This window comes from Cervus elaphus, chromosome 9 (genome assembly GCF_910594005.1).
Source record: "Cervus elaphus chromosome 9, mCerEla1.1, whole genome shotgun sequence".
NCBI classification, from domain to species: Eukaryota; Metazoa; Chordata; class Mammalia; order Artiodactyla; family Cervidae; genus Cervus; species Cervus elaphus.
In genome coordinates, this window is record NC_057823.1 from 65,453,656 (window position 1) to 65,475,349 (window position 21,694).

The following is a 21,694-nucleotide window of genomic DNA, read 5'->3' on the forward strand; positions in this document are numbered from 1 at the left end:
CAAAATGGATATTTTCTCTCCTTTTCAGCATCTCCCAATCTCTCTGTCTGAAGCTGGATGCTTTCTCTCTTTCCTTGCCCATTCTTCCACTAAAGAGCCCTTCAGTACATGGACAATGTCATTTATTGTCGAAGCCTGGGTACTGATGAAAGGGAAGCAAGTACTATTAATAGCAATACAGAGACAAAAGGTATAAACCAGGAATGTCCAGGGTAAGCAAGAATGTGGGGTCACCTTTCCCAGAGAGTCTCCACCAGGCAACGACTGGAGTGGAATCTCATCCACAAACATCCAACAGCTGCATATGAAGGCTTTGGTCTCCTGCTCTTCGTGTGACCGCTAAAACCCCAGGCTGAGGTGCCTAGTTTCCCTGGAGGCAGCCACTCTTTCAGGCTTAAATCTTTGTTTTAGTAGACTGGATTCCCTTGATCTTTGTTTTTGGATCCTGTAAAATGTCCTCAATCTAATCACAGGGACCACAGCCTTGTCTAACTCAATGAAACTATGAGTCATGCCATGTAGAGCCACCCAAGACAGACTGGTCATGGTGGAGAGTTCTGACAAAATGAGGTCAACTGGAGAAGGGAGCAGCAAACCACTTCAGTATTCCTGCCTTGAGAACCCCATGAACAGTATAAAATGGCAAAAAGATAGGACACTGAAAGATGAACTCCTCAGGTCGGTAGGTGCCCAATAACATACTGGAGATCAGTGGAGAAAATAACTCCAGAGAGAATGAAAAGACAGAGCCAAAGCAAAAACAACACTCAGTTGTGGACGTGACTGGTGATGGAAGCAAGGTCCAATTCTGTAAAGAGCAATACTGCATAAGAACCTGAAGTGTTAGGTCCATGAATCAAGGCAAATTGGAAGTGATCAAACAGGAGGTGGCAAGAGTGAATGTCGACAATTTAGGAGTCAGTGAACTAAAATGGACTGGAATGGGTGAATTTAACTCAGATGACCATTCTATCTGCTACTGTGGGCAACAATCCCTTAGAAGAAATGGAGTGGCCATCATAGTCACCAAAAGAGTCCAAAATGCAGTACTTTGATGCAGTCTGAAAAATAACAAAATGATCCCTGTTCATTTCCAAGACAAATCAGTCAATATCACAATTGTCACAATATCACAATATCACAATCCAAGTCTACGCCCCAACCAGTAATGCTGAAGAAGCAGAAGTTGAACAGTTCTATGAAGACCTACAAGACCCTTGACAATTAATACCCAAAAAAGATGTCCTTTTCATTATAGGGGACTGGAATGCAAAAGTAGGAAGTCAAGAAACACCTAGAGTAACAGGCAAATTTGGCCTTGGAGTACGGAATGAAGCAGGGCAAAGGCTAATAGTTTTGCCAAGAGGATGCACTGGTCATAGCAAACACCCTCCTCCAACAACACAAGAGAAGACTCTACACATGGACATCACCAGATGGTCAACACTGAAATTAGATCCATTATATTCTTTGCAGCCAAAGATGGAGAAATTCTATACAGTCAGCAAAAACAAGACGAGGAGCTGACTGTGGCTCAGATCGTGAACTCCTTATTGCCAAATTCAGACTTAAATTGAAGAAAGTAGGGAAAACCATTAGACCACTCAGGTATGACTTAAATCAAATCCCTAATGATTATACAGTGAAAGTGAGAAATAGATTTAAGGGACTAGATCTGATAGACAGAGTGCCTGATGAACTATGGACGGAGGTTCATGACATTGTAAAGGAGACAGGGAGCAAGACCATCCCTAAGAAAAAGAAATGCAAAAAAGCAAAATGGCTGTCTGAGGAGGGCTTACAAATAGCTGTGAAAAAAAGAGAAGCAAAAAGCAAAGGAGAAAAGGAAAGATATTCCCATTTGAATGCAGAGTTCCAAAGAATAGCAAGGAGAGATAATAAAGCCTTCCTCAGTGATCAGTGCAAAGAAAGAGGAAAACAATAGAATGGGAAAGACTAGAGATCTCTTCAAGAAAATCAGAGATAACAAGGGAGCATTTCATGCACAGATGGGCGCAATAAAGGACAGAAATGGTATGGACCTAACAGAAGCAGAAGATATTAAGAAGAGGTGGCAAGAATACACAGAAGAACTGTACAAAAAAGATCTTCATGGCCTAGATAATCATGATGGTATGATCACTCACGTAGAACCAGACATACTGGAATGCAAAGTCAAGTTGGCCTTAGGAAGCATCACTATGAACAAAGCTAATGGAAGTGATGGAATTTCAAATCCTAAAAGATGTTTCTATGAAAGTGCTGCACTCAATATACCAGCAAATTTGGAAAACACAGCAGTGGCCACAGGACTGCAAGAGTTCAATTTTTATTCCAATCCCTAAGAAAGGCAATGCCAAAGAATGCTCAAACTACTGCAAAATTGCACTCATCTCACATGCTAGTAAAGTAATGCTCAAAAGTCCCCAAGGCAGGCTTCAACAATATGTGAACCGTGAACTTCCAGATGTTCAAGCTGGTTTTAGAAAAGGCAGAGGAGCCGGAAAACAAATTGCCAATATCCCCCAGATCATTGAAAAAGCAAGAGTTCCACAAAAACATCTACTTCTGCTTTATTGACTATGCCAAAGCCTTTGACTATGTGTATCACAATAAACTGTGGAAAATTCTGAAGGAGATGGGAATACCAGACCACCTGACCTGCCTCTTGAGAAACCTGTATGCAGGTCAGGAAGCAACAGTTAGAACTGGACATGGAACAACAGACTGGTTCCAAATAGGAAAAGGAGTACGTCAAGGCTGTATATTGTCACCATGCTTATTTAACTTATATGCAGAGTACATCATGAGAAGCGCTGGGCTGGATGAAGCACAAGCTGGAATCAAGATTGCTGGGAGAAATATTGATAACCTCAGATATGCAGATGACACCACCCTTATGGCAGAAAGTGAAGAGGAACTTAAAAGCCTCTTGATGAAAGTGAAAGAGGAGAGTGAAAAAGTTGGCTTAAAGCTCAACATTCGAAAAAAAAAAGATCATGGCATCTGGTCCCATCATTTCATGGCAAATAGAGAAACAGTGGAAACAGTTGCAGACTTTATTTTGGGGGGCTTCAAAATCACTGCAGATGGTGATTGCAGCCATGAAATAAAAAGGCACTTACTTCTTGGAAGGAAAGTTATGACCAACCTAGACAGCATATTAAAAAGCAGAGACATTACTTTGCCAACAAAGGTCTGTCTAGTCAAGGCTATGGTCTTTCCAGTAGTCATGTATGGATATGAGATTTGGATTATAAAGAAAGTTGAGCACCAAAGAATTGATGCTTTTGAACTGTGGTGTTGGAGAAGACTCTTGAGAGTCCCTTGGACTACAAGGAGATCCAACCAATCCATCCTAAAGGAAATCAGTCCTGAATATTCACTGGAAGGACTGATGTTGAAGCTGAAACTTCACAACTTTGGCCACCTGATGGGAATAAATGACTCATTTGAAAAGACCGTGATGCTGGGAAAGATTGAGGGCCAGCAGAGAAGAGAACGACAGAGGATGAGATGGTTGGATGGCATCACTGACTCAATGGACATGAGTTTGGGTAAACTCTGGGAGTTGGAAATGGACAGGGAGGCCTGACATGCTGCAGTCCAAGGGGTCGCAAAGAGTCAGACAAAACTGAGCAACTGAACTGAACTGAACATGTCCTCAAGTTCTAACAAGGTCAGCTGTGTATTTAAATAACTTCCTGCATTTTATCCAGGACCCTTGGTGGATAGTAGATATTTCTCCCCCACTCCAAGCCAGCTTTCAGTCCATGGATTGCCAGAATTTTGCAGAGGTCAATTAGTGATTATTATATATCTCCCGGGAAGCTTTTGGAAAATACATTTCCAAGAGTCTCTCCAAAGATTCAGCAGGTGATTCATGGACCTAACGTGAGATACTTACATCATATTGGACAGTCCATGGGGCAGAAAACAGTGCTGAATTCACAATGTCAGGCACCCTGGTTCAAAATACATGCTCAGTAATTATTTATAAAATAAATGCATAGGTAAATGAATGAATAGTCATTTACAAAAATACCTGATGATTTATTGTGTTTTACAACAATATTCTATTTACTTTCTAGTTCAAAAATTATGTAGTTCAATTACTTAACCTCAAAATAGCTTAAATAATTATATTACATTATTACTTGCATATAGTCATTAGAGGATTAAGTACCTAAATACTTTCTGTTTGTTTTTTTTTTTCTTTTTTGGATAGCTTCCCTAAATCATAATGTTTTATTTGATATATATGTGTATATATACACACAGACACACACACATATAGATATACATACATACACATACATATACATATCCTCTGGAGGAAGAAATGGCAACCCACTCCAATATTCTTACCTGGATAATTCCATGAACAGAGGATCCTGGCAGGCTATAGTCCACTGGGTTGCAAAGAGTCAGACACGACTGAGTGACATGTGCGTGTGTATGCGTGTATGTATGTATATATATGTGTGTGTGTGTTTATGTTTCTTGAACTTCCATTGAAGAATGGCTTAGCAGATTTCAAGTACAATAGTTGGAATTAAATAACGCCTGATAATTTTCTATCTAACTATAAGATGCTTTTTGATTAGTTCATTTTATAGAATGTGGCTGTTCCAGAAAAAAAAAAAGTCAATTTATAAAAGATCTAATGAAGAAAGAAGATAAAACTGTCCTTGGTTCTCCAAAGACTGAAACACACGTTCTACTAGCAAACTAAGCACATCACTTTAAGAAAAATATTTATTCAACTTTCCTAAAGATATTTTATTCTGGGGAAAAAGCTATAGGCTGAGATAATGCATTTGACAATAAAGTCCTTCATAAATGCCACTGAAAGGAAGGGTTAAATCAAGACAAACCTCAGGTGTCTCAACTCTGTGTCAGATATTTATACTCATGACTTTTTCTCACCACATTTCTTTAACTAATAGTCTATGCCTGTTTCCCAAGGTCCATGTCATATGAATCTTTTCTTCAATCCCTCCCCAGTTTGGTTGGCCTTTAAACAACAATAAAAACCCCTTCCCACCCACAGTTCTCCTTGCCATTCACTTAAATTTTTGACTTTTATTATAAGATAATCTTATTATATTTTGCAAATGAAACTAAACTCAAAAACCAAGATTTTCATTTATGTGCAAATAAAAACACATAAATCAATCCACTATATTTTGTTTTAAATTTATTCCAAAAAATCCATTATTGACAGTGTGCAATCATAATTCCAGAAGTGTCTTAAACACAAATGGGAACAAGGAAGCTCCTTTCTCCAATGGAATCTACTCTCTACTATCTACCTACTTGGAGGGAGGATGGATAAAATGGGAGGGAATAGAGACAAGATAGAAAACTAGGGAATTAACAAGTGTAATTTACAAATGCAGCAGTCTAGTCTGACAGAAACAAATGGTATATGTATTTTGGGGTAATAGAGAGACTGTTTCCTTAAGGTATGAGTAGAGGAAACCCACAAGGAATAGTGCGGTGCCCTGAAGTTAGACAGCATATTAAAAAGCAGAGAGATCACTTTGCTGACAAAAGTTCAGTCCATATAATCAGAGCTATGGTTTTTTCAGTAGCCATCTACAGATATGAGAGTTGGACCATAAAGAAGGCTGAGTGCTGGAGAACTGATGCTTTCACACTGTGGTGTTGGAGCAGACTCTTGAAAGTCCCTTGGACAGCAAGGAGATCAAACCACTCAATCCGAAAGGAAATCAACCCTGAATATTCACTGGAAGCTGAATATTCATGCTGAAGCTGAATCTCCAGTAACTTTGGCCACGTGATGCAAAGAGCTGACTCACTGGAAAAGACCTTGATGTTGGGAAAGATTGAGGGCAGGAGAAGGGGGCAACAGAGGATGACGTGGTTGGATGACACCACTGACTCAAGGGACATGAGTTTGAGCAAACTCTGGGAGACAGTGAAGGACAGGGAAGCCTGGTGTGCTGCAGTCCATTGGGTCACAAGGAGTTGGACACAACTTAATGACAGAACAACTGAAGTTAGAAGAGCTGGGAGCTCTTTTGATGTCTGAGTCTGAAAAGCCAGTGGAAAGGGTAATTACCAAAGAGAGAGCTGTGTAGAGGCAGCTGCTTGGGGAGAGACAGGAACAACCTACAGCAGCCCACCATTTTCCTCCCTCGCCACTCATCTCCTGCCTAGTAAAACTGAACCAGAAGCTGCAGGGCAAAGATCCTGTTGCAGTATAGCCTGAAGATCAGCCTTCTCTGACACACAGGAGGAGGGGGAAGGGTCAATACAGATCAGAAGTGGGGCAAACCAAAGTTACCCAGCACAGTAGGGCAGGGTTCTATGAGAGCTCTCATAATGGTGCTAAAACACCCAATTGGAGGGCCAGAGGAGGAGACGCTCCCTGGAGAAGGCAGCACATCTCAGTGTAGATTTGAAAGGTGGGAACCAGTTACTCAGCAAGAACATCACAAGGTGTCCCATGGGGAAGTCTCTACATGTGAGGGAACACGGCCAGTGACACCATGCATAAAAGAAGGGCACCACGCATAGAAAAGAAAAAAAGAAATGAGCAGGAAATGAAAGGTGAAAAGGTGTGACAGGAGACATGTGTGTCCATGGGAAGCTATCAGACTCCTTTGTGCAAGAAAATGACACGTATGACTTTATCTGGTGCTATGATATTGAGAGGAAACTGAAACTCAGATGGAAAAACCTCTGGATGTCACAGACCAAAAAAGTCATGAGATTGTGTTCAGGCTTAAGAAATATTCCATCCCCTAGTGAGGTCTTTTCTAATTTCTGTACTAACCCATCATGTATAGAAAAAGGTACTGAGTTCTAAGAGAACAGGTACATCTTTAACTCCCAGCTTCTTAAAGGATAACTCACTATACAGCCCTACAGCCTCCCTGGGGCCTTGCAGTTCTAAAGGGCTAGGCTCCTGTAAGTTGATGACTCCTGAATGTTATAGAGGGCTGTAGGAAAAAAGGAATACCATGAAGTCCAACACAAACCATAAGGGTGGGCAATCTCTACCCTAGTTTGTGAGTTTGTATTCTGTTCCTGAAATAGCTATTGAAGTTTTCCACCAGATGAGAAAGTTCTGGTGTTTTCAATTCATTGTCATTAAAGTTACATTTCCCTGGTTCAAAAGCAGTTCTTGGGGAGGACAAGAATGGAAAACCTCAATTCTAAAAGTCCATCCAGCAGGGGCTGCCCACTCTCCCTGGAGAACTGAATTTTCCCCCTTTGTCTCTTTGCTAATCTGCGAAAGTAAAATGTCACTCTGTAATCTTTAAGTGCAGAGCCATTGAATAACATCAGGACACCCTATTTGGAAATACATACTAATGTGGTGAGATGTGAACTGAAGCGGGAGTCAGAAGACCTGGGCTCCATCGGGTGATAAATTCTCTCTGCCAGGACACTTCCCCAGTCACCTTGGGAAAGTCACTTCATTTCTCTGGGCCTCCTCTGCCCATATATCATGTCAATAAGGTTATTTGTTCACCCATTCATTCAACAATACATACTGAATATTCTATGACTGTCACAAGGGTATGTGAATATAGCAATGGCCAAGGCAGATGAAAGGGTCTGCTCTCACAAAGTGTATGTTAGTGAGGGGAGAAGGCAATGATCAAAGCAGAGCAAAATAAAAACACGGTATGTTAGACGGTGGTGAGTGCTATGCAGTAAGATATAGCAAGGGTGTGTGGGATGCAATAGACAGTTGATATGAAGTTCTCAATGAGGGGATGATATTGGCATGACGATTTGAAGGAGATAAAAGGCTGAATCATATGGATATTTGAGTGAAGACTGTTCTAAATAAAGGCAATCAGTTCAGTTCAGTCACTCAGTCATGTCTGACTCTTTGCGACCCCATGAACTGCAGCACACCAGGCCTCCCTGTCCATCACCAACTCCTGAAGTCCACCCAAACCCATGTCCGTTGAGTCAGTGATGCCACCCAGCCATCTCATCTTCTGCTGTCCTCTTCTCCTCCTGCCCTCAATCTTTCCCAGCATCAGGGTCTTTTCAAATGAGTCAGCTCTTCGCATCAGGTGGCCAAAGTATTGGAGTTTCAGCTTCAGCATCAGTCCTTCCAATGAACACCCAGGACTGATCTCCTTTAGGATGGACTGGTTGGATCTCCTTGCAGTCCAAGGGACTCTCAAGAGTCTTCTCCAACTTCACAGTTCAGAAGCATCAATTATTTGGCACTCAGCTTTCTTTATAGCCACTGCAAAAGTCCTGAGACAGGAATGTGTCAGGCATGGTTGAAAAGCAGCCAGTGCAGCTAGAACAAAGGAAGTGGGGTAGGGATGGATTGGGGAGAAAAAAGCAAGAATAAGAAATGAAGCCAAAGAAAGAATAGGGAGTGAATACAGCACCGTCTCGGGTCAGAGTAAGAAGTTGGGTTTAACTCAGAGAGTAATCAACAGATAACATCTACTGACTTGTGTATTACTCTTGTCTTTTCCTGAAACAAAGACGACTGGAATGAACATCTACTGCTCCTACTCTGCCCAAGAAAGAAGGTAGAATTATGCTCCCAGACCTTGGCATCCCAACATTGTCCCTTGGGCAAAGTTTTACAAATGGGAATGACCTCTACCATTTACCAGGAAACTGGCCAGGCCCCATTTTCCACTGCATACCCAGGCAAGCTGGTTAAGTGGGTCTCCCCGTGGTGTGCAAGCTGGCCATTCTCCAGCTGCACAGCGGTCCATTTTGCCCTTGCAGCTAGCCTCAAGGTCTGCTCTGTGGACCCAGTTCTGCCAAAGACTTGGTTTGGTTTGGGAAAGGAAAAGATCCTAGTCAATCTCATGTCTAGAGTTCATTCCCTTGGTCCATCCTCTGAGACTGCCCCACCCTTGGTGGGATATTGGGTTGCTTCCATGGATGTTAAAAACTGTCAACATTTATTACACAAACTAATGCCCCTTGTGTATATTCTTCCTTGGTTCAGAATTAAATTCCAACATTTGTTCCATCTTTAAGTTCTCTGGTCTTCATTACAAAGGATCTACAGTTTACAAATGTTAGAGGAGAGGACTACTGTGTATATGGCTTGAAAATCCAAAACCAAATAAATACATATTAAAGTTCAGCCAAGAGTTGTGGTTTTGTGCTGATATGAAACCAGCTTAAGTTATGAAATGAAGAAACCAAAATTCTAGTCTCAGATCAGCAACTAATCCACTGTAAATCATTTCAGATGGTCACTTAATTTCTCTGTATTTTATTTCTCTCATCTGTAAAAATGGAGAAAGTTACTACTCATTTACCCTACTCACGTCACCAATATTCTCAGATTGATGAATATAAGTGAACATGATTTGGAAGAAAAAATACTTATACAGTGTTCACAAACACAGTATTACTATTTTACTATTGTAAATATTGAGTAATATTTTCCACTTGCCCTTGGGTTTATGGAATGTAGCTTGACCAACATAGCATCAAAGTCAAATCTTATCAAAACTCAAACTCCATCTCTCTGAGAAATTCTCCCTCAGCCACCCAACAATTGTGTTAATGATGGTAATGATAATAAGAAAGGGAATAATAACCTAAAAATCATGTAAAAGATGGATCCTGGATTTGAGGTTTAATACAGCTTGAAGAAAAGACTCATACATCATTAGAAAACAACATAAAATGAACTGCAATCCATCTAAATCATACAGTATAAAAATAAATGCTCTGGGAGTTTAAAGAGGAAAAGAACAAAGCAGACTGGAATTGCACTGGGGGAGAGCAGGAAGAGCTGTATCTCTTGCTCGTATTCCTCCTTGAGAAACAGAGGCAACCTACTAATGAAAATGCTCCCCGTCAGTCAGTACAGAGTGGCCTCAGTGGAAAGTTTCAGGAGTTGAAAGAAGGCGGTTTTAGACAAAGTGAAAGAATCCATTGTCAATCCACCACCAAGACTATTTTATCAAAGGAACAAAGGTAAGAGAAGGAGTATTCTCCAAAGAAGAATGAAATCCATTTCCAACCCATGTTTCTTCAATACTGCCAAGTACTGTTGGGTGAAATTTGTTCTTTTTCCTCCAATACTTACTCCCTTATCTTTTAAAATGTATTTTCTTGTTTTACATGGAACACATACTCACTGTAGAGAAATCAGAATATATACAAACACAAAGATAAAAATTAAATATTATTCCATCAATGAGAAATTCCTATTAGCCCTTAATATATATGTTCCAGACTCTTTAGATATATGTGTACCTAAGCTGGTTCCATTTCATTTTTCAAAAATGTGTGGTGTTTGTAACCTATTTTCTATTTAAAAGATACTCAATTCCCCCTACTAATTAAAGGGATTTCCACAATACCATATTTATAGTTTGCATACTACTTTGTATAAATGAACTAAAATGTATTTAACTGGTATTAAATTGATAAACATCTACATCCTTGTCAATTTTTCACTCTAACAGAAAAGTGGGGTAATGAACATCCCTGTAGCTAAACCCTTTAATACAATTGTGTTTAGTTCATTAAGATAAAATTCTAAAATAGATTCATTATTATAACCAGAATGAATTACTCAATACTATTCAAGTACAAGAGATAACACATGGCTTTATTTTCTTAGAATCTAAACAACCCAGCCCTGAGTCACCAGTGGCTTTAATAGTCATCATCCTCCCTGTTACTCTACCACTCTCCTGAGTTACATAGCTCCCTGGGCCTCGTGTATTCCAGAAAAGCAGGAACAAAGGCTGTGTAGTCCTCAGTGCTCTACTAATGCTGTCGTCATGCCTCCACTGTTGTAGTCAGCAACTAGGGTTTCCCACCTGCTTAGGGTACAGCCACTTTGGGGGTCCCACTCAAGCCAGTTGACATGAAAGTATGTGACTGGAGGTCAATGACACTTTAAAGTACACCTGTGGCAAAAGTCATGGAGTCCACAGTTCCTTTACTTCTCCAACCTGGAGGGCCACTCCCTCCCTGAAGACTAAAATGACCCTGGAGGCTGCTTGTGTTCCCTTGTACCTTTGGTGCACTTTCCTTATACCACACGTTACCTGGCAGTTCAACAGTAATTTTAAATGAAGGCAACTTGAACTGTGATTGAGCTATCAATCTCCCCAATTTTGCAAACAAGTTCCAGCTGCCAAGGTCAAGGGGATAAGTACCCAACTCTGGTAAGCATCCATTTCAGGTATTCCCCCATTGGAAAGTGGTACCACCTCAAGGGCACTGCATTGAGAGATTAGGATTTCTGCCTAAGAAGTCCACAAAAATCATAAGTCCCCTTTGGAGAAATGTCTGTTTAGTTTTTTGGCCCATTTTTTGATTGGGTCATTTATTTTTCTGGAATTGAGCTGCAGGAGTTGCTTGTACATTTTTGAGATTAATCATTTGTCTGTTGCTTCGTTTGCTATTATTTTCTCCCATTCTGAAGGCTGTCTTTTCACCTTGCTTATAGTTTCCCTTGTTGTGCAAAAGCTTTTAAGTTTAATTAGGTCCAATTTGTTTATTTTTGCTTTTATTTCCAATATTCTGGGAGGTGGGTCATAGAGGATCCTGCTGTGATTTATGTCGGAGAGTGTTTTGCCTATGTTCTCCTCTAGGAGTTTTATAGTTTCTGGTCTTATATTTAGATCTTTAATCCATCTTGAGTTTATTTTTGTGTATGGTGTTAGAAAGTGTTCTAGTTTCATTCTTTTACAAGTGGTTGACCAGTTTTCCCAGCACCACTTGTTAAAAAGGTTGTCTTTTTTCCATTGTATATCCTTGCCCCCTTTGTAGAAGATAAGTTGTCCATAGGTAAGTGTATTTATCTCTGGGCTTTCTATTCAGATGGCTAACAAACACATGAACAGATGCTCAACATCACTCATCATCAGAGAAATGCAAATCAAAACCACAATGAGGTACCATTACGTGCCAGTCAGGATGGCTGCTATCCAAAAGTCTACAAGCAATAAATGCTGGAGAGGGTGTGGAGAAAAGGGAACCCTCTTACACTGTTGGTGGGAATGCAGACTAGTACAGCCACTATGGAGAACAGTGTGGAGGTTCCTTAAAAAACTGGAAATAGAACTGCCATATGACCCAGCAATCCCACTCCTGGGCATACACACCGAGGAAACCAGATCTGAAAGAGACACATGCACCCCAATGTTCATCACAGCACTGTTTATAATAGCCAGGACATGGAAGCAGCCTAGATGCCCATCAGCAGATGAATGGATAAGGAAGCTGTGGTACATATACACAATGGAATATTACTCAGCCGTTAAAAAGAATACATTTTAATCAGTCCTAATGAGATGGATGAAACTTGAGCCCATTATACAGAGTGAAGTAAGCCAGAAAGATAAACACCAACACAGTATATTAACACATATATATGGAATTTAAAAAGATGGTAATGATAACCCTATATGCAAAACAGAAAAGAGACACAGATGTATAGAACAGACTTTTGGACTCTGTGGGAGAAGGTGAGGGTGGGATGCTCTGAGAGAATAGCATTGAAACAAGAATACTATCAAGTGTGAAACAGATCGCCAGCCCAGGTTGGATGCATGAGACAAGTGCTCAAGGTTGGTGCACTGGGAAGACCCAGTGAGATGGGATGGAGAGGGAGGCGGGAGGGGGGATTGGGATGGGGAACACATGAAAATCCTTGGCTGATTCACGTCAATGTATGGCAAAAACCACTATAATATTGTAAAGTAATTAACCTCCAACTAATAAAAATAAATGAAAAAAAAATCATAAGTCCCCTGTCAGAACCCCAAGGAGTACAATCAACCCTATCTTTGGAAGAGGGCCACCTCTGTTTTGCTCTTGAAACATGAATTTGCTCCTCTCTCCAGATAATAAAGCTTCAAAGATCTCCTCGGACCTTTAAAAGCTTCAAAATCAGTTGTTTCTTTGGTGTTTGCCTTATTAGTGTCAGGCACAACTTATCTACCTCCACCTTTGCTACCATTTCCATCATTTCAAATCACCTGCAAAAGACTACTTAACTGTATCCTTCAAATAAAGGAAAAATTGCCAACTACTATCTCCAAAATTTCACCATGCATACATTTTAGGAATTTAATGCATTCTTATCCTCAGTTTTCTATTCATTGACATCTTCCCTAATGAAATGAAGATTTCATTACATTGACACCTCACCATAGAAGCTTTGATCTCTGTAAACTACAAATGTTTTCAAGCAGGGGTGATTTTACTCCCCAAGGGCCAGATAGCAACGTCTGGAAGCACTTTTGGTTGTTATAAACTGGGAACAGGCACTGCTGGCATCAAGTGGGTAGAGGCTAGGGATGCTGCTAAACATTTTGTGATGCCCAGGGCAACCCCCACCACAAATAATTGTCTGTGGTGACAACGTTGAAAAACCCTGCTCTTAATTTATTTGGCAGTTAATGTATGCAATCAATATTTGTTTGTTTTGCAAGGTCCTGGGGGTAAGAGACCTGTCTGAGAAAATTTTCTGCCATCTTCCCCAAAGCTTCTATCTCCAGATCTTAGATGTGTCTGGCTTTCAGAGATTGTCAATTGCCTGGCAATCTCACCACAAAATCCCCAGATGATGAAGGGGATGTCTTGGAACAAGCTGTGTCTTCCTGGATCCCTCTCTCTAGGCATCCCAACTCTGGCTGCATTATATAATTCATCTAGAGAGATTTCAGAAAGTATCTTAGCCTGGGCCTCCCCCCAGAGCAACTTGGAATGAACTTGGGCATGAATATCTTTAAAACCTTCCCAGTGGCTGTAATGTGCAGCCAGGCTTGAGAATCCCTCTTCGTGCTGTCTTTCAGAGTCTGCCCCTCTGTCCTCATCTCCCATCTCTCAACACACACTTAAACCTCCTCATGCTAACGTTAGTCACAAAATAAAAGAGCTACAAGCCTTACTCCCCTCGGATGGATTTGCTTTAAAAATAAGGATCAAAGTCTTAAGCTACCCCCTCAGGCTCTGATGCTCTGATGGAGCGTGGTTAAGACCCCATCCAGGGAGTCCAGGAGGCACTGTGGAGCTGGAAGCCATTTCTATCTCTTTGAAACTGCATCCTTTCTTCTCTGGCTGAAACTGACTCTTTACTTAGGTGGCATCACATTCCATTTGTTAGGGCTCAGGCCTGTCCAACAGCTTGCTTAACTAACCTCTCTAGGTTTTGAAGCCACCAAGGACTGGATTCAAACAGAGTGCTTCTCCATTTCCATGTGGTATGGTATAAAGATTAAGTTATACCACAAGACTGATAAAGAAAAACATTCAGGACTATGCCTTGTCAGTAATGCGACTCTCTCTCACCTATATCTCCTTTACCCTTTGTTGCCTTTTGTCTCACACTTTCTTGCATTTTCCATCCATTTATCCAACTCATATTCCCTGAGCACCTACTTTAGAGGTACATGCACTACTCTAGAGGCAAGACGACAAAGTTACTGGTCTCAGAGCTCTTATATGTTAGGGGGGCTGAAAGCACACAGGAAGCAAAGGGTAAGTAGTGTCATATCAGGTCATGATTAATGCTGTAAAGACAACAAACCAAAGTTAAGGGCCAGAGGATGACATTGTAGGGGGAGTGCTTTGGCTGGTGTGGTCAAGGGTGGTCTCAGTGATGAGGCATCGTTTGCACTGAGAACTGAACGAGAATGAGCCTCAGGTGCACAGGTCTGGAAAGAGGACATTTCAGACAACAGAAACAGCAAGATCAAAGGCCCTGGGGTAGGGCCAAGCCTGGAGTTTTCAAGGAACAGAAGATAGATGTGGATGGGTAGGACACAGTAGACTTGGGATGAGGGTAAGTATTGGTGAAGGAGGAAACAGGACATGCTCTATCTTGAAAGCAGGACACCATCTTGGGCCAGACTGTGGACTTTGAGCTATATGCCCAGTATTTATGGAAACGACATACCAACAGGAAAATCAGGCCCCCGAAAGGAAGAGCCCCAGGGCTCTCCATTGCTAAAAGAATACCCTAATTATCTGTGTAACCGAACAGAATCATACATTCTATTATGCTTATTAGGGTATGACCACAGGCCTATTAATAATTGTCCACTGTTAACTATCTAGGCTTAAGGCATATGAATCACGGGTTGACTTTGATTGTCAGGGAATTTGGGGAGGTGGGTTTGTGCACATACACTTAGGGTATGTAAGGTTTTCACAAAAACTGGCCGGGGTCTTTGGCTAAGAGGAGACTGTGCCTTGGGCCCGCCGGTGTATTAAACTGCACTCCACTATCTGCATTATCCTTCTGAGTGAGTTTGTTTCCTGGAATGCATGGCTACAACATTGGGACTTCAGAGGCTAATGGGGGTCAGAAGGTAAAGGATTTTGTAGGCCACATGGGAGTTTGTATTTTACCGTACACATAAGGAGGCCAATGTAAGCAGGGAGTGATGCCATCTTATTTACATGACAGAAGATCTCTTGGACTACACCTGGATAAGGAAGTGCTGGGGTTAAAAGAGTGCCTCCGGAGTGGCCAGGAAACTGCTACAATAGACCCAGCATGGATGATGGTGGTTTTCAAAGCACAGTTCCCTCTCTGAAAGCAATGAAGTTTCAGGGGACTTTCCTTGGGTCCAGTGGCTAAGACTCTACACTACCAACGCAGGGGGCTTGGGTTCAATTCCTGGTCAGAGAATTAGATCCCACAAGCTGCAACTAAGAGCTGGCACAGCCAAATACATATATCAAAGTTCAGGTTCAAAGCCTGAATAAAGACATATTTATCTGGATAGTTATCTGATCAGTGGGAACAAACGTACAGATTCTGAGGTCTCCGAATTCAACCACAAATCTAGTTGTACGGGAGAAGTGGCAGGTGGAGGTGCTGAGGATGCAAGAGGTGATCTCTGTTAGATATTGATGGGACAGGGTAACTGAACTTCAACATGAAAATTTAATCAGAGACTCTTCAAGTGAGAAGTCACCCGAGAAATTGTGCCCGACACTTCTACCACATAGCTGGGAAAACTGAGTCTCAGAAAGAGATTGACTCCCAAGGTCACACTATGAGCTGGTTATAGAAGCCACTTCTCACAACTGACACCTGAGGCTCCTTTTTAGTGTGACCACCTTTTGGCATCACATTAACTGTTTCAATATAAACCTGTGCTCAGCCAGAGGAAGACTGCACCCCTGGACGTTCCCTCCTTCCCCTGCCTTCTCCCCTTCTCCACAGTCCTTGAATCAAGCTGCTTTCTGCTTAGCCCCTTGTTATTCAGGGATGGGAACACCTCCTGTCTCCTTCCGGGTGGCTGTCTGTGTGTTCAGGTGTTCTTTTCGGAAACCTAATCCCTGCCTGGTACAGATGTAGATTGCATCCTCTCTCCACCCACCTGCTTTTCCTTCCCTGACTCACTGCTTCTGGCCTGCTGGGAGCTGAGCGGGGGCGAAGGCGCTGCCTCTGCCGCAAACTCACCAGCTTCCTGTTTGCCGGAGCTTCCAAACAGACCCCAGCTTTCCGCCAGGGGAGTTAATCTTTCATCAGCGTGGTGCCCACAGACAGCTGTGTATGGGAAGGCACAGAGAAAGCAATCACGGAGAGAGATGAAGTAGTCAAGATTACTGATCAAAATAATTCCTCTCCAGTCCCCACAGCTGTGCCTCCCTTGGACAAAGGAATTCTTGAATGTCCACAGAGATAAAGAGACTCCCTTCATATGTACATTTGACAGTTTTCAGCACTCGTCCACAGGATCTGTGATTTTCTGAAATCTATACCCTCACCCTCCCACCCTCAATTCAGTCACTCCTCCCTGGTTCTGTGGCATCTCTTTTCCTTGTACATATTTCTCATACTATTTTGAAACACTCTACTTGTCTTGCTTCCTCATTGGAATGTATTTCTAGTTGGTAGAACCTGTGCCTTCTTTATCTCAGTGTCAACAGCCCTTAGCAGAGTGCCTGGCACATAAGAGGAAGCAAATGATGTGTGCTGACTTCTAAGAATTGGCGTTAGAAACTAGGTCTTGGCCCTCAAAGTACAATCCAGGGGTCTAGTTTCAGTATCACCTCGAAGTTTGTTGAAATGAAGACTCTCAGTCCTCACATCAGATCTACTGTTTCAGAATCTGCATTTTTAAAAACTATCCAAGGCATTCATAAACACATTGCAGCTTGAAAAGTAGTCCATCTAAAACAGCTCCATCTTTCAGAAGGGAAAATTGAGACTCAGAAAGAGGAATGCATGTGTCCAAGTTCATACAGCTTATGGGTTATAGATGGCAAAGCTGTTGGCAAGATCTAGTTCTTGCGTAGGTGTCTAACGCTCTTGTCACTTCTTCACCTGCCTCTCTGTTTACAATCCTGAGTCTGACTCATCTCCATCAGGAATTGGTACAGACTTAAAAAGGAGAGAGCAAAAAAAAAAAAAAAAGAAAAGAAAAGCAGGGGGAGATCTCATGGGCCATAGAATAGAGTCCTATACTATGTAATCTGAAGAGCCCCTCAAGGCCCTTAGCTTAAATCTTTCATCTCTACCTCAAGCAGGGTCTGAAATTTCACCATTAGAAATCAAACAAATATTTGGTTCTTAAAGGTCAATTATTAGCTTAGTGGGGCTTACCTGATCCCTAGCTAAGAGACAGGGGTTGCTGTTTCTAAGAGCACACGTTTAGAAATTGGATGGACCAAGGCATCATTGAGTGACTTTGGGCAATATGGCAGTCACTAGTCTGTTCACTAACATTCTACACTCTTCCTGGATTAGATTATGAGATTGGACTTCCCATCCCCCTTGGAAGGAAATGTGGCTTTGTGATTTGCCATGTCCACTGAGAGATGAGAAGTAACACATGCCATTTCTGGGTGGAATGCGTCAGAAGCAGCACACCATTCATCATGCTCCCTCTGACCCTCTGCCTCACGGGCAGATCATCATTGGGAACATCCATTCTACTGGCCTGAGTGCCAGGCTGAACACATGTCAGATGGAGCTACCAGACAACCCAGGATGGAAAGGAACATGAGAAAGGCAAAGAAACACATATTTGTTATTTTAAAACTCTGAAATTCAAGGTTCTTTACTTTACCATGCTTTTTATTTCTTATCCTGACTCATACTGACAGAATACTTAATTTTTCTCAGTTTCAATTTCCTAAACTCTAAGGAGATAATACTACCTACCTATACACCTGGGACAGAGTATATAAAATGCTCCCCAGAGAGTCTAGTTCATAGAGGGAGCTCAGTAACTCCACCATCTTCCTTTCATTGGCTGGAAATTTAGTCCTACAAAAAAGTATAGAAACGATTAGGGGAATGGAGAAAGAACACCCGGGAAGGCTATTAGAATGTGGGTAGTAAGGAGCTCAGAATGTTATAGGAAGAGCCTTGCAGTGTATTTATGTAGGTGAAAGAATATTAAAACTGAATATCACTGACTGTCCTTAAGGAGATTCAAAGTTACCAAGAGGCACCATGTAATTCACTGGAAGGTAAATGAGGGAAAGATGGGTAGACAGGAGGATGGTGGTACCTGCATTATACATACAGCATATAATAGATACAGCTACCTACTCCCTCCCCTTAACCCAATTCTTCCCATCCTTCATTACTCGGATCCAGTATCACCTGCTCTATGATTTCCAGATTCTCAATTTTTTAGTTGAAATATGTGCTTTCTCTGCATTTCCACGATGCTCAATCTGGATGGTCTATGTCAGCCATCAGACAACATATGGACTACTATAGAAGATGCCCTCATCTCATTCAACTCTGTATGCTCCTAAACATCAGGGAGAGTACACGCTCTGAGGGTAATCATTCTGTTTATCAACATAGGCCTACCCAGGAGCACTTTAAATGCCTTAATTTTCCAGTAACCCTTTAAAGCACATACATTTATCATTTCCACTTTTACACATGAGGGCATGAAGACTGGGAGAAGTTAAGCAAATGGCTGTACAGGTTTATGCAAACCGTCTTACAATACAGCTCACACACAAACCCATTCTGTCTGACTCCATGTTATTGTTCAGTCACTCAGGCATGTCTGACTCTTTATAGCCCCCCTGTACTGCAGCACGCCAGGCTTCCTGTCCTTCACCATCTCCCAGAGCTTGCTCAAGCTCGTCTCCATTGGATCAGTGATGATATCCAACCATCTCATCCTCTGACTCCATAGGCACCCACTGTTTTTAACAACCTAAATCAGTGTTTGTTGAATGCAAGAAAGAAAGATGATAATTATCAGCTATCTTTAATACATGGGTTGAAACCAACTTCTCCTTCCCTGCCTGCCATGCTGGGTGTCTGTACACGCATGTCTGAGGCTCTAGGGAAAGTACTAAGGCACAAGAGAGCAAAGAAAGAGGTCCATTGGATAGATGTGCCACATCTTCTACATATGAACCTATTTGCAACGCAGAAATAGAGACACAGATGTAGAGAACAAATTACAGACACAAAAGGGGGTAAAGAGGGGTGGAATAAATTGGGAGATTAGGATTGATACATATAAATGCTTATGTATAAAATAGATAACTAATGAGAGCCTGCCGTGGAGCACAGGGAATTCTACTCAGTGCTCTGTGGTGATCTAAACGGGAAGGAAACCCTAAAAGAAGGGATATATGTATATTATAGCTGATTCACTTTGCTGTAGAGCAGAAAGAATACAATATTGTAAAGTAACTATCCTCCAATAATTTTTTTAAAAGTCCTAAAAATGTACTCATGATAACCTCTGCTTTTTTCTGTTGTCCTAAAATGTATGCCTGTTTCCTTACCTCCTAAGTATTTTTCTACAAAGCATGAAGGTTTGTAAAGATCTAAAGGGAATGGCAACAAAGTTATAGGAGAGAGATGTAAAGCAAAATATGACTTCAGCTAAAGAGATCTCATTAAAAGACTATAAAAGCTGATGGATTATAAAGCAAATAGGGAGATTTCCATGGGGTGGTTCCAAATTTTCATCTCACTCCCAAACCCTTGGTTAGATCTAATTTTGATCAGATTTCCTCAGTACAGTATCTTCCCACTGGCTTCTCAGTTGACTATGATGGCTATATTGACTTTGCCCAGAGCAAGCTGGTCTTAACATGATTCCAAAGTCCAGCTTGCTGGACCTCCACCAAGTCCACCTCCATCTTTCAGAAAACCAATTATCAATTTCACAGAGCTCACTGGTAACTATGCTCTGGAGAGAAAGCTGATCTCCAGACTCCCCATCCAGTGCTCTTTCTATAAGTAGCTTCTGGCGACCGAGATCTATCCTCAGAGACATGTGCTCACTGATTATCCATGGGATTCAGAAACAATTCTAACTACAGGGAACAGCTGTTGGCAAATTCTTTCATCAGAATCCTCACGATAGTTCTATTATGAATGATCATAATGTATCAGCTAGAATCAGATCCTGAGCCTCCCCCAAAACTGTCATCCCCCCAAATATTGATTGAGGCTGGGCTCCTACTAAGAAATGCAAGTGAAATTTGAGTACTTCATTGCTTCCTGGCAGGTGGTAAAGACTGTAATAAATTAAAATGAGCTCAGTCCCAACAGATGATTTCAGACACCAATATAAATGTAAATAGGTTTCTCGTGTCTAAATGCGCTAAATGTTATCCCTGTTAATGGACATTGGCTCGAGCTCAGTAGAGATCCAGATGTAGCTCTAGATATGTGTTCAGGCATAGATAACAAAGTATGGGATACTAGTCTGAGTTTCATCTGTGGTTTATTCATTCCATGCTTAATACCAAATACATAAAATACTGTGCTAAGTGTTGGGTACTTAGAAAAACATAAACTGAAGGCTAATCCTACATTCAAAAAGCACCAAGTCTGTTTAGAAATTAGATTAAAAAATATACAGAGATAACAAAAGGGAGTGGTGGAAAGCTTTTTACAAATTTATCTACCTTTTGTTCTTTTGAATTGAACATGAGTGTGCACCTTTAGGCTACAAACTGGTGAGATGAAACTGCTCAGTGAGATAGATGGGGAATGCTGTGGGGTTCCTAGGGACAGTTCAATTTCAGGAACAAATGACAATAAAATCTGAATCATAGTTATGTCTATGTTCACACCTCTAGCCCTAAGATCTCAAATATAACACTTAGATATATAAATACACCATGAGTTCATCTATCATTCTGTACAGAATTCCTAGTCTCATCCAATCAAATGATCCTTACCTTCCAATGCTCTGATCAGATCTCTCAGCCTCTGCACAGGCTCTAGAACATGACCTTTGGGCTGCCAACACGATAAAATCTGCATCCCTGAATCTGGCATTCCAGGCTTTCCATACTAGATCCTATCCTCCTTTATCTTCTATCATCTCCTGGCTTCTGTTCCTTAACCCTGTTTCTTTATAGCTGGCCTGCCCTGTCCTACTGCAGTGTTTTTCTCAGGCTCTATTCCCTGCCTGATCCCTCTTACTCCAAGATGTCTGCTGAAGCCTGAGCCTTCTTCTAGATCACATACCCTACCTTTACCAAAAGGCTTTCCATTGCCTCCAATGCTTTCTAACAATGCAATCGCAGGCAACTTGCTTATCCTCACTTTTTGTTTTGTTGTCTAGTTGCTAACTCATGTCCAACTCTTTGGTGACACCATGGACTGTAGCCCGCCAGGCTCCTCTGTCCATGGGATTTCTCAGGCAAGAATACTGGAGCAGGTTGCCATTTCCTTCTCCAGGGGATCTTCCTAACCCAGGGATCAAACCTGCATCTCCTACATTGGCAG